A 14,197-nucleotide genomic window follows, 5' to 3' on the forward strand; every position below is an offset into this window, starting at 1 on the left:
CACTGTGTTCACACCTTCCTTCCTTGGGACACTTTGGTTGCACCTTCTTTCAGGCACGTGGCTGAACACATCTTGTATTATGGTTGTTTACGGACCTGTAATATCACAGGCTCTTGAGGGAAGGTTTCAGAGGCTTTCTAGTCCAATGCCCTGATTTTCCTGGAGAAAAGTGAGGCCCAGAGAGAAGAAATGTCTTTCCCAAGGTCCCACAGACAGTATTTGACAGAGTTCAGCTTCAAGCCCAGCATTCTCTCTTGTGGCTGAAACAGCTGAATACAAAAAGTAGAGCTCCCAATTTAGAGTTAGAAGACCTGGGTTCAAATCCTAGCTCTGCCACTAAATGGCTATTCAAACTTGAACAATTCATTTCTCTGTGCCTCAGTTTACCCCTCTATAAAATGAAGGCATTGGACTAGATGCACTGAAGTCCTCCAGTACTGTGGACAGAGCACTGGACTTGGAGTCAGGAAGACCTCTTGTTAAGGTAGGTAGACCTGGAGGTTAAGGTAGACCAGGTTAAGATAGTCCTGGGAGGTAGGTGCTATTATTGTATCCATTTTACAGATGAGAAAACTGAGGCAGACAGCGGTTAAGTGACTTGTCCTGGGTCACACAGCTAGTAAGCATCTGAGACCAGATTTGAATTCAGGGAAATGATCCTTCCTGGTATCAGGCCCGGTGTTCTATACATCTCATCTTAAAACCACAGAAGTCAGAGCCACAAAGGACCTCTGAAAGCATCTACCCCAGCTCCCTCATTTTTACAGAGGAAGAAACTGAGTCTCAGGGAGATGAAGTAACTTGTCCACAATAACGCAGCTAGTAAAGGAAAAGGCACAATTTGAACTCAGAGCTTCAGACTCTGCTCTCTACTGTACCATGCTGTCTCCTGAGGGCCAGAGCAGGGGAATGACTTCCCCAGAGTCACACATTGGGGTACAACCCATTTCTTCTTGGTGTAGCTGTGGAGTGGGAGAGACAGGGTCTGGGTGAGGGCCCAATGTGGACACTTTCTGTGGTTTTGGGTGAGCTAAGGGACCTCTTCGTGCCTCTGTTTCTTAGTAACATGAAGAAAATGCCTGATGTATGCAAAGATCCCTGAATTTGACATCAGGAGGCCTGGGCTCAAATCTCGGCTCTTCTGCTCACTACCAGTGTAGCCTCGGGCCTATTACTAAACCTCTCACGGTTTTAGTTGCTTCCATCTCAAAATGATAAAATTAGAATATCCTGGGAGGTAGGTGCTGTTACTTATCTCTGTCTTACAAATGAGAAAAACCCAGGTTGAGAGGTTAAGTGACCTACCCAGGGTCACACAGCTGATCTGAGAGGCAACATTCAAACTCAGGGTTATTATGAGGCTCAAATGAGGTAATGGATGTTAAGTTCTTTGCCAGCCTTAAAGTGCTGTGTAATATTGATTGTCGTTTTCGTTGGTTTGGGTGTTTTATCATCTGCCTGCCTGCCATGAATGTATAAGTAGAGCCTATATCAGACTGCATGCTGTCTTGGGATGGAGGGAGGAGAGAGAGGGGGAGAAAATTTAAAACTCAAAATCTTATGGAAGTGAATGTTGAAAACTAAAAATAAATAAATAGTTTTAAAAAAAAGAAGAAGAAGAAATTCTGTTCCTCTCCCAAGGCCTCAGTTTCCCAGACGGATCAGGAAAGCTTGGGCCTAGAGAAGAGAGGGCTCAGGAGGGGCAGGAGAGCTGCCTTCACATCTCGGAGAGGGCCGTGTAGAAAAGCCCCAATCCGTTTGGCCCAGAAGGCAGGACCAGGAGCGGTAGGTGGAGATTGGAAAGAGGCCGGGTCAGGTTAAGCATCAGGATAAATGATGAGGGCTGTCCCAGAGCGGAACAGGCCCTCCCTCGCTGGGGTTCCATAAGCGAAGGCTGGTTGACTACCTGTCCGCTGTGTTGCAGAGGCCGGGTGGCCAGCGCTGGGGAGAAATAGCCAGTCTGTCATAGGGTTTTCCTCCCTCTTCTCGTGTCCTTGGTAGAGGTGAGGTTTAAAAAGGCACCTTCAGGCCTTGTTTCTAACTGGGTAACAAGGAATAGAGAGCCTGGAGCAGCTGATAAAAGCTACCAAGTGTTTCCTGCTCAGAGGGAGAGGATGGCGAAGGAGGATTCTGCCTCTTCCCGCCCCTCAGCTGTTGGCAGAGAATCTCTTGGTCAAGGACAGGCTCCAGCGTCCCTGGCTGACCTGGGAAGAGCTTCGACGGCCGCCATGTTTAGAAGCCATCGACACGGTTACAACAAAGAAGCCATACGACACGGTTAAAACGGCAGTGTGGTGTCGTGGAAAGAACACTCAAGCCCAAGCCCTCTGCCACGTTAGATTGTCAGCTCCTTGAGGGCAGATGTCTTATGCCCTCCTTCATATCCCCAGTGCTTAACACAGTTCCTGGCACATAGTAGGTGCTGAATAAATTGACTCTGTTTATTGACTCCACATGACAGCCCTCCGCATCTCTGAACACAGCCACATATCCCCCTGCATCTTCCCATGTATACACCCTTCACCATTCTTGTTGCCCTCCTCTGGACGCTCTCCAGCTTGAACTGTGGTGCCCAGAGCTGAACACAACACACAAGATGAGGTCTGACAAGGACAGAGTATCCTGGGACTATCCCCTTCTTATTCTCAAAGCTAAGCCCCTGTTATTGCCCCCACGAAATCCACCCAGTTTCTTGGTTGCTACATCACCCAATATTCCATATATGGAGCTTGTGAGTCACTAAGACCACTAGATCCATTTCAGAACAACTACTGCTTCTCCATGCCTTGCCCCCTCCACTCTACTGTGCTGCCACATCAACAAGGACCCCTCAAGAGTTCCAGCCAATAGCCATCCAACCAGCCATCCATTGGGACTGTATTATCATCTAATCCATGACTCTCCATCTTCTCGAAAAGAAGAGCATGAGCTACTATATCCAAAGCCTTGCTAAAATCTTGGGGGCCTCCATCCACAGCATTCTCCTCATAAACTGGTTTAGTAATCCTGTCCCAAAAGGAAGGGGTTAGTCTGGCATGGGCAGAAGCCATGTTAGTTATAACCATCGCTTCCCTTTCTATTTGTTTAACAACCATCTTTTTAATGATCCTTTCAAGAATTTTCCTAGGAATCAAAGTCAAGCTCCCTTGGCTATAGTCTGCAGATTTATCTTCCTTTTTTTTTCCTTTTTAAATCAGGACATTCGCCTTTTTCTAATCTTGTGATACCTTTCTCAGTTTCCACAATGTTTCTGCTATCACTGATGGTGGATTGACCATCACAGCTTCTGACTGTTTGACTGGAGGTCAGTTTCCTTTCCGGGATCTCTTCATGACGTTGTGACAGTCTGTGTGTGTTATTCTTTTGCTTCTGCTGCCTTCCCTATTCATCCGTTCATGTATATCTCACCAGGCTTCTCAAAATTCCAACATTTTTAATAGCAAATTAATAATAGCCCATCGCATTCCTCTGCGACAATTGGTCCATTCATTCCCTAGCTGGAGGGCTCACACTTTAACCGGACTTCTTTTGTACGTACTACCTGGTGCTTTCCCTCGGTTGCTTTTTTCCTACTTATTTTATCTTAAATATAAGTTGTTTGTACAGTTAGTTGCATGTTGTCCCCCCCCCCGCCCCAATAGAGTGTGAGGACTTTGAGAAGAGGGACTTTGTCTTTCTTTGTCTTCTCAGCTTTTACACAGTGCTTGGCACCTGGTTGTTGTCTCTTGTTTTCTTTTTTTTATTTTTAGCTAGGCAATTGGGTTAAGTGACTTGCCCAGGGTTACACAGCTAGTAAGTGTTTTGTTTTGTTTATGTGTCTGAGGCCGGATTTCCTCATTTTCAAAGAGGAACCAAAATGGCATCGCTATGTCGGGGTCCAGGTACGGTGCGTCCGACTGTGGCGGATCAGACCAACGTGTGCTCAGAAGGCCTTACCATAAGTCAGGCACAAATAGTCCGTGTGAACAATTGTGGTGGTGTTGTCTCTATGACGGCAACTAGTAGGTATTTAACAAATGTTTGTTAAGTGACTGGCGCGTCTCCCCCAATAGAATGTAGACTTCTTGAGGGCAGGGGCTGTTTCATGTTTGTTTTTGGATCCCCAGTGCCCCCAAGCAGAGTGCCTGGCACATAGTAGACACTTAATAATGTTGTATATTATTAATAAATGTTTATTCCCTTCCCAGGCACAAAGAAGGCACTTAAATGCTTGTTGATTGGTTCCTAAGGAGGTAAAGATTAGAAAAGGGCCCTAGATTTGGAGTCAGAAGACCCAGGTTCAAATCTTGGCTCTGTGACTTTGAATGTTTCTTCCCATCGCACGACCACAGTTTCCTCCTCTTATAAAATGAGAGGTCTGGACCAGGTAACTTCTCAAGGTCCCTTCTGGTTCCTCAGGACTGACAAACTCATTCGTTTGCTGAATGACTCTGGGCGAGCTCCTTCTCTCTAGACTCCAGCTTCCTCCTTCCTAAAATGGAGAGGATGCAGCGGACTCTAGGAACCCCAACACTCTCTGACGCTATGGTTGCCCCTGTGATGGGACCCTTGCCACTTCCGCTTTCCTCCAGGACAGAATGGAGAACAGAAACTTCCAGGTGGCTGAGAGCCAGGAGATTTCCCGAGGTCATGGGATGACTCTTTTTCAAGGACTGGAACATTTGCCATTCTTGTTAGGACTGCTGAGCTCTAGAACTAGAGTCTGTCATCACACGAATGGGAGAATGTCCCAGTGTGGGACCTCCCTCCACTAAAGCAGATTGCAACCTTCCTGTCACTGAGTAAATCACTGGGTCATTGGAGCTGGAAGGCCATCTGGTTCAACTCCCTCCTTCTGCAATTGAGTAAACTGAGACCCTGAGAGAGGAAATGCCCTTCCCAGAATTATACAGACCGGAATGGGGGGTGGGGGGTGGAATTTGACTCCCAGGCCAATGCTCTTCTACTGCAGAAGGCGGCTTAGACCACTGGAAAGCCAATAAACATTTACTAAGTTCCCATTCTGTGCCAGGCTCCATGTTGCAGCCAGAGGATCCAAGTTCAGATTCTGCTTCCGCTACTTACTACCCATGTGACCTTGGATAAGTTACTTCACTTTCCTGGGCCTCAATTTCCCCCTCTGTAAAATGAGGGGTTTTAAGATCCCATTGAAAAGGGAAAGACCATGTCTTTGGAATCTGGACCCCTAAAAGGAAAAGCCCCTGAAAATTGTGGGAAAGTTCAGAGGCTTTTCCTTTTAGGGGTCCAGATCCCAAAGACATGGTCTTTTCATTTTAGAGGTTCAGGTTCCCATCCCTATCACTGTGAGACCATAGCAATTATAGTGCCTGCCCAGGGTCACAGAGCTCCTAAGAGCCAGCACCAAGATTTGAACCAAGGCCTTCCTAAATCCAATCCCCAAACTCCATCCATCGGGCCACGCTGCCTTTGTCTGGCCGGGGAGCACTTAAAGGGAGGCTTGGCACAGTCTCTGCAAAGGGTGAGTTCCTGGCACTGTGGCTGCTGAGCATCCACACGTGATGGATGGAGAGATGGGGCTGGGTGGGAGAGGGGCCGGGGGAGGGAGAAGCAAAGGACATCAGGACAGAGGTAGAGACGCCCTTGAGTGACGCCCCCATTTCGGGAGCTGAGGCTGGGTCTGCCCACCCGGGCCCCCTACTATTCATCTGTCAAGATAAGCGCCTCCTTCCCTGACATGGCAGAGAGCTCTGGCACTTTCCACTGAAAGGCCCTTGATTGGCACAGGCTTCTCTGCCCCGTTGTCTGTCGGTCTTTGCTCATCCAAGCAGGAAGTCGCTGTCCACACTGGCATCGTCATCTTTCCTGATGACCCCAAGAGGCTTGCGGCAGCAGATGGTGGGATTGACGCCATGATTTTACCTGAGGGCAGCGTAACCCAAGACTGCTCAGGATGAGAAGAGCTGGAAGAGCCCCATTTAACCAAGCAGGCCCCTGGAGTCCAGGGGGAGAGAAGTGACTTACCCAAGGCCACAAGGCCCCTAAGGAGCAAAGCCAGAGTTCGAAGCCAGGCCCTCTGAGCCCAGTCGAGCCCTTCCCACCAGGACAAAGGGGCCTCTCAGTTTGTAGACTTCCACACCCTACATTCACGTCCTTCTGATGTTACGCTCTGCAAGCAGAAAGGCCCAGCTGGAAAGACAGAGGGCTCCAGGTGTTAAGCAGACTGTGGTGGCCAGAAGCCTGGGATCGTTCCTGGGCTAGTGACAGATCTGAGACTGAGAGCTGGGAGGCACCTGGAGGCCCAGAGTCCACTGCCCCTCAGTGACAGGTGGGAAAGCCGATGCCCGGAGGAGGCGGAGTGATTGGCCCACGGCCACAGAGGGAGATGGGGGGGGAGACGGGATTCCAAGCCGGCTCCTTTTCACTCTGAGTCAGGATTTCCCCTTCTGTGCTCCTCATGCTTACCATCCTGAGGGGCAGGAGTCATGGGGGACAGGGAACTGGAGAATCTGACCCTCGGGGTCACGTTCCCTTGCCCAGGCAGCCAAGAGGGGCTTAGAGGAGGCAGGGAGGATGGAAACGTTACCAGACGCTTTTTGGGTGCAGACTGTTGATTTCAGCAGGACAGCAAAGTGGGGCAGTGGATAGAGCTCTGAACCTGGAGGACCTGAGTTCAAATCCAGCCTCAGACAGTTTCTGGCTGTGGGACCCTGGGCAAGTCACTTTACCCTATTTGCCTCAATTTCCTCATCTGTAAAATGAGCTGGAGAAGGAAATGGCAAACCACCCCAGTACTTTTGCCAAGAAAAGCCCAGATGGGGTCACGGAAAGTCTGACACGAGTGAAACAAATGAACGGAAGCTCCCGCTCTGCCTATGGACACCTCTTCTGTATAATCATGGAAACCATCCTCTGGGCCGGCAAAGCCCTTGAGCTGCGTTAACTCGGTAGCCAGAGAGGCAGGCCCGTGCTAGTGTTCTCTTTTTATAGGCCAGGATAGTGAGGGCAGAGATGTCCCTAGGCAGGTGTCTGCCGAGGGATTTGAACTCAGATCCTCTTGACTCCACCCAGTGCTCTAGTCACCCAGTTGCCAGTTTAGAGAGGTTAATGACGACGTGTGCCACTTGGTCTTCCCGATTCTCAGGCTGACTTTCTTTCCCTTACCACTATTCAATATCTCCTCAGCTGACATGTAATGTGGCAGCAGAGCTTGGCAGAGAGCGGACAAGATTCTTCACTGAGGTCGATTGCTGTTTTAAGCACCTGCTATACACTGGATGTTACAAGGACTATTATCCTCATTCCCATTTTACAGATGAGGAAACTGAGGCTCATGAAGTTTCGGTGACTTGCCCATATATCAGAAGCAGGATTAGAACCCAGGGCCGGACTCCAGCCGCGGGGAGGGGGATCAGTTCAATGCCTTCTTCCACCCATCCTCCCACTGTCCCACTGCTCATCCTCTCCACGTCCTTGAGTTTATCATTACCCCCTAGTAGAATTATGTGGCCATTATAGGCCCAAACAAGCTAATGGCCCCCGGCTAGCTGCCTTGGAAGCCGGGCTCTCTGACAGAGCCCTGTAGAGACGGGGGCAGGACGTGCACAGAGAGATGGCCCCGTCCTTCCTGCCCCCATCCTTCCCATTCCCATCCCCCACCCCTCAATTTTGTCCTACTCTGTCCATTAGCCTCCTCAGCCTCTGAGGGAGCAAGCCAGCTGCCCCAAGCCCTACTGGATTACAGGCAGGTCTGTGGCTGAAAGGGGAGGCCAGCAGTTGCAGGGGATCATCCTGGCCTTCAGAGCCAAGGCAGGCCCCCAGGGCACTTCCAAAGACCACGAGCAGCTGCTCTGTCCTGCCCCTCAAGTCCCTCGAGCCCAGCGTGAGCTTCACTTAGAAAGGACCTCGGCCTCCTTATCTACAGCGAGGTTTGTCTAAGTCCTGATGCCAAGGCTTAAAGACCCTTCAAGGATGAAGGACACCAGGGTACAGACGGACGTGGCCCAACTGACTTCCCCTTAACTTTAGGGTAGAAGAGGAGCTTGGAGCAGGACCTTAGAAAAGAAACAAGAACCATATCTGATAGATGGTGTGTGATACTGCCTGGAGATGATGGAAACAAAGGGGGAGGGGGTCAAAAATGGCTCCAGGATTGGGGGGCGGATGCCTGAGAGAATGACAGCATCTCTCATTCATAGAGAGAACGTCAGGAGAGGAAAACGATGAGTCTGGGGCCGCCGGTTAGATATCAGGGCCCATACGTCTTTCTGGGGTTGACCCAAAGTCTGCTTCAGTGACCTGGGGTTCTTTAGGAGCCTGTGGTCACATAGCCCCACCCCACCCAAGTGCACGCATGCATATACACACACACACATACACAAACACACACATACACACACATACACACACACGCACACACACTCCATCTCCCACATGGCACAGGACGTGCCTGACTATTTATACCCTGTTCTCCTGCTCTCCCGAGGTTCCGGTTTCACGGCCTCAGCCCCCACCTCCCCACCTCCGCTGGCTCCCGCTGGGCTGGGGTGTCATTTCTCTCTGGGTGTTCATGGATGGACCCAGAGCCGAGCAGGGACGTGGGTGGGGCCAGTTCAGCCTGGACCCTGGGCAGAGAGGACAAACGTGCCAAGGCCCAGCTCTGTAACAGTGTGAAATATTCCTTTCTCTCAGAATTCGATTCAAACCAAAGGTTGCTTATTAAGTCTTAGCTTCCAGGCCCTGTGAGTACAAAGACAAGGCCACCCAAGTCCTGCCTTCAAGGAGCTTCTCTCAGGTGGGAGAGATCGCGATGCCCCAAGGTTCACAAAGAGCTTCACGAATGGCTCTCACGGTGCCCTTGTGTCCTTCATATGCCCATTTCACAGAGGAGGAGGTTAGAGATTGGAGAAGTTGAGGGACTTGCCCGAGGTAACACATCTCATCTTCAAGAGGCAACAGGGCTGAACCTGAGTCACTGGCTGTTGTTCAGTCATTTTCAGTTGTCTGACTCTCTGTGACCCCATTTGGAGTTTTCTTGGCAGAGATACTGGAGTGGTTTGCCATTTCCTTCTCCAGCTCATTTGACAGATGAGGAAACTGAGGCAAGCAGGGTGAAGTGACTTGCCCAGGGTCACACAGCTAGGAAGTGTCTGAAGCTGGATTTGAACTCAGGTCTTCCTGACTCCAGGCCCAGCATTTTATGCACTGTGGCGCCACCTAGATGCCCAGGTGAATCACTGGACCTGAGTTCAATGCTACTACAATGCTACTAACTACATGTGACCTTGGATGAGAGACGATGTTTCTAGACTTCAAAACGAGCAAATAAAAAATGAGCAAATTGGATTAAATTACTTCTGAGATCCCTTCTGCCTCCAGAGTCGTGATGCCAGAGAGAGAAAGAGAGAGAGAGAGAGAGAGAGAGAGAGACTATATGTCATAGTAAATGGAGCAAGGAAGATCTGGGTTCAAATCCTGCCTCCGACACACGATGGCTAAGTGACCTTGGACAAATCACTTCTCCATGCCTCAGTTTCCCTCTCTGTGAAATGAGGGGGTTGGACCTAAAGGCCTCTAAAGTCCTTTCTCGTTCTAAGTTGATGATGTTTTGGACTCTAGAAACAAGGGGCTTGGACTGAACTATCTCGAAGGTCCCTGCAAAGAACCCTGACGTTTTAGGAATCCTGAGTTTGGCAACATGAGTAAGCTCTTAGTGAGAGAGCATTTGTGAGATACCTTTTCTGTATGTGGTCAGGGCTATCCAAAATCAGTTTTAGAAAGGGCACGAGCCTCTACCTTCCCAAGAAAGGTGAAGTCCAAGCAAGCAGGAGACCAACGTGGAACAGCGGGAAGGGACCCTGGACATAGAATTGGCAGATCTGGGTTCAAATCCTGGTCCTGCCTCTTACTAGCTGAAAATGGGCCAACTGCGTTCTGAGCCTTGGTCTCCTCATCTATAAAATGAGATAGTAGTGTCATACCTAAAAAACCCCAGCAGAAATGCAGACAAAACAGCATGATCCTAGACTTGGGAGTCATGGTGAGAGGAGGGAGACATGCAAACAACTTCCTACTGGTCTAACTGTGTATATCAGATGAGTGCATGACTTTCTCATTGCCTCTTTCTAGGCAGTTGGATGCACAGAGTAGATCTCAGTGTCAGGGACCTATCTGTAGTTTTTTAAATAGCTCTGCCACTGACTTTTTTTTTAGTTTTAATAGAAGCTAACATTTCTGTAGCAATTCAAGATTTGCAAAACGCTTTATAAATGTTGTTTCATTTGATTCTCACAACACCCTTGGAAGGTGGGGTCTGTTATTATCCCCATTTTATAGATGGGCAGCTGAGGCTGAGGGAGGTTACGTGACTTGCTCAGGGTCACACAACTAGGAGGGGTCTGAGACAGGATTTGAACCCAGGTCTTCCTGACTTCAAGTCTGGGCCCTCTCCATTATTCCCAATGACTTTGGTTTTTTATTTACCATTTTTTATACCACACTCACTTCCTGATATACCCTTCCTGGCCGAGTAGTTTCACCAAAGAGGAAAGGATAATTGCTTTAACTGTTTATGGGCTCAGGGGTGAGTTTTTTGTCACTTAGGCATTTTTTTTTAGGTTAAATAGATCCTGTCCTGTATTTGATACATTGTTAGCTTGAATGCTTGCATAGGAGCCTTTTTCATTTTTTGTGGAGTCTTAGGAACCAGTCAAGTCTTATGTTCCCCAGGAAAATCCTAGGTGTAAACATGAGCCAAGGAGAGCAGTGCGTGTCTACAGCTGCCTGAGATTGAACCCAGTCTAAATAAAGCCAGAGTTTTGTGTCTGGGCCCTGGGTGACGTTTGGAGCTTGACCCAGTCCAGATGGGATTGTGAGACTATAAAACACCCTACCAATGTCAGGCATCATTAACGAACGTAAAAATTGCTCTGACCCGGTGAGGACGGACCAAAGCAGGGCCCTGCGCACCTGACATTCTGGCAGTGAGAGCCTTGTCTCTGTGTGCGTGGGCCGCCTGTCATTTCTGTGCATCCTGCCTGGTTAAACAGGGGCCTCAGGCTTGCAAATGGGACTTTAATAGCTTCCAGCAGTAGGTAATCACTTCAGACAGTCATCAGGCTCTAAATACTGTCTAATTGCTGGAAGGGTTTGGAGAAAATAAGAAATGATGTTGTCAAGTGACCTTTCTGCTCGTGCTCTGAGACTTTCCAGGCAGCTGCAAATTTCTTTGGGTAGGGGGGAGGGAAGAGAGAGGAGGAGAGGGTAGAGAGAATAAGGAGTAGGGGAAGAAGGAAGAGAGAAAAAGGGAGGAAAGAAGGTGATAAAGGGAGAGGGGGAGAGGAAGAAGATAAAGAAGAGAGGAAGAGGGAGAGAGAAGGAGAAAGAAGATGGAGGGAGAGAGGAAGGGGGAGAAAGGGAGAGGGAAGGATAAGGGAGGGGGTAAGGGAGTGAGGGAGGGAGAATGGGGGAAGAAGGTGGAAGGAGGAGGAAAGGGAGAGAGGATGGGAGAGGAAAAGAGGGAGAAACTGGGGAGAGGGAGAAAGGCCAGTATGGGGAGAGAGACTAGAGAGAGGGGCACAGAACAGGGAGAAAGGGAGGAGGGCAAGGGCAGAGAAAGAGAGGAGAAAGAAAGGGAGAGGGAAGGAGGAGGGGGGAAGAGAGAGGAGGGAGGGAGAAAAAAGAGAAAGGGAGGATGGGGTGGGGGAGATGAAGGGAGAGAGGAAGAAAAGGGGAGGGCAGCTGAATATGGAAGGCAGTTAGGAGAAGAGCCATTTGGAGGCTGGTGCTGAGCAAGAAGAGTAGAGACGGGTCAGAGCGACGGGGCAGGGTGGGGGGCATTTTCTTACTAGGGTTGAAAGCAGCTAATACATCATGGGTTCAATTGATCCCCACAAACCCGGGGCTGGAAGTGAGCTTAACGCAGCCGTCTGGTCCACTGGTAGAATGCAAGATTGAGGAAGGTGGGACCTCGGTGTGAATCTCAGCTCTGTCACTTTCTACATGTGATCACAGGCCGGTCACTTCTCACTTTGTAGATAACCCTGGAGGTCTCTTATAGCTCTCCGTTTATGATTTAGCTCAACCTCTTGGCTCTGCAGATGAAGAAACTGATGCACAAAGGAAGCAGGGGCTTGTCCAACATCATCCAGGTAGTGAGTAACAGAGATATTTGAACCATAGAGCATAGATTTGGACCTAGGAAGAACCTTCAAGGTCTGCTAATCCATTACTCTAGTTTTACAGATGAGGAAACTGAGGCCCAGGGAGGGGAAGGGATTTGGCCCAGGGAGTAAAGTCAAGGCTTAACTTCATGTCTTGTGACTCTAAATTCAGCCCTTTTCCCACCAAACCACGAACCCAAGTCTTCTGAAGGCAAATTTGTGTTCCTTTCCACAGCACCCGTCTACCAATATTTATTCCCTCTTCTGCTTGCTAGGTATGTGACCAGTTCCATTGTAATCACTTAAAAGACAATTAGGGCAGCTGGCTGGTGCAGTGGATAGAGCTCCAGGCCTGGAGTCAGAAAGACTCATCTTTCTTTGTGAGTTCAAATCTGGCCTTAGACACTTAATTGTGTTACCCTGGGCAAGTCACCTAACCCTGTTTGCCTCAGTTTCCTCATCTGTCGGATGAGCTAGAGAAGGAAATGGCAAACCACTCCAGTGTCTTTGCCAAGAAAATCCCAAATGGGGATGTGAAGAATCAGACATGACTGAATAATAACAATAATCCAATTAGATTTTACCGAGGAATATTTACGTTGAAGATAGAACAAGAACAAAGCACAAATCCGTGCCTTCAACACCTAGGTAGGGCACGCTCTGCCCTCTCCTCCCTCAGTCTGCGGGGAGGGTGGGCTTGAACTTAGCTTGGGCCCTGCATATCATTGGTCTGACTGAGTTCGTGTCCAGAGGCAGCTCAAGAGCTTCTACATCTAGGGCTCCCTTGTTTTGTATCTTGTCTGTTTCTCTAGTGTGGACTGATCAATTTCTCCTTCCTGAAACTGACCAGGCCTCACTTAAATTGAGGTCCCCTGGCAAACAGGCAGTGCTAGAGCAGCAGCTTTCTAGCTGGGCAACCTGGGGAAAGTCACTTCCTTCTCTGAAGCTCAGTGGCCTCTTCTGTGAAATGGGGATAATCACACCTGTAGCAGCTCCCTCACAGGGCTGAAGGGAGAGAATTCTTGTAAAGGGCTTTGAAAACTCTAAACTGCTATTTGTTATCTGGGTGTGTGTATGTATGTTTTCTACGGGGCAGCTAGGTGGTGCAGTGGATAGAGCACTAGGCCTGGAGTCAGGAAGGTCTGAGTTCAAATCCATTCCTCACTGTGTGACCCTGTGCAAGTCATGTAACTCCCATTTGCCTCAATTCCCTCATCTGTAAAATGAACTGGAGAAGGAAATGGCAAACCACTCCAGTATCTTTGCCAAGAAAACCCCATGGACTTCTATGGGGTCACATAGAGTCAGACACGACTCAACAACGTGTGTGTATATTATATACAGTAGCATATGTGTGTATGTGTTATATATGTGTACATACATATACACATGCATTTGTATGTACATTGTGTTTATATGTGCATATGTGTAGGTATGTATTATATAATACCTATATATACATGTGTACATTTATGCCTACATGCGTGTGTTATGTGTATCTCTGTATTGATTGTATATCTGTACATACATACTTGTGTATGTAATACAATGTATATAAATATACGTATACATTATATTGCATGTTCATATGTACATGTTGTGGTATAGCTATATCATGTAACATTGCATGCATGTATACACACTGCATAAATATATATTTGTAATGCATGTATAAATGCATGTGTTATATGTAAACATGTTCCTGTGTGTTCTATATGGATATGTACACAATATACATGTGTGTTCTTGTGTATGCACATATGTTTGTGTATATGTGTGTCATGATGTATTTATATACATATATATAAGTGTACTTATACGTACATCTATGTGTGTTACAATTTGTTAGCACCCATGCCCACAAAAGCAGAGAACCTTCAAGAATTTCCTTGCAATAACCCGTGGCGTAGGAAGTCAAGCAAGTATTTTTATCCTGATTTTACAGCTATGGAAATCGAGGCCTTGAAGGGTGACAATGAGACTTTTCTGCGGTCACACAGGGATTACGTTTCAGAGCCAGAATCCGAACACGGAGCTCGTGACTCAAAGTCCCAGGGCTCTTTCCATCACACTGGGCT

The 14,197-nt window shown here is 48.3% G+C and overlaps 1 protein-coding gene across 1 annotated transcript in view; it reads left to right on the forward strand.

Annotated features, from left to right (window-relative positions):
* RAMP1 (receptor activity modifying protein 1) overlaps window positions 1–14,197 on the forward strand; it is a 94,287-nt gene that overhangs the window by 41,808 nt on the left and 38,282 nt on the right. The gene's annotated exons all lie outside the window — the stretch shown is intronic.

The sequence above is a fragment of the Vombatus ursinus genome, unplaced genomic scaffold, assembly GCF_900497805.2.
Source record: "Vombatus ursinus unplaced genomic scaffold, bare-nosed wombat genome assembly UNPS02014808.1, whole genome shotgun sequence".
Classification (NCBI taxonomy): Eukaryota; Metazoa; Chordata; class Mammalia; order Diprotodontia; family Vombatidae; genus Vombatus; species Vombatus ursinus.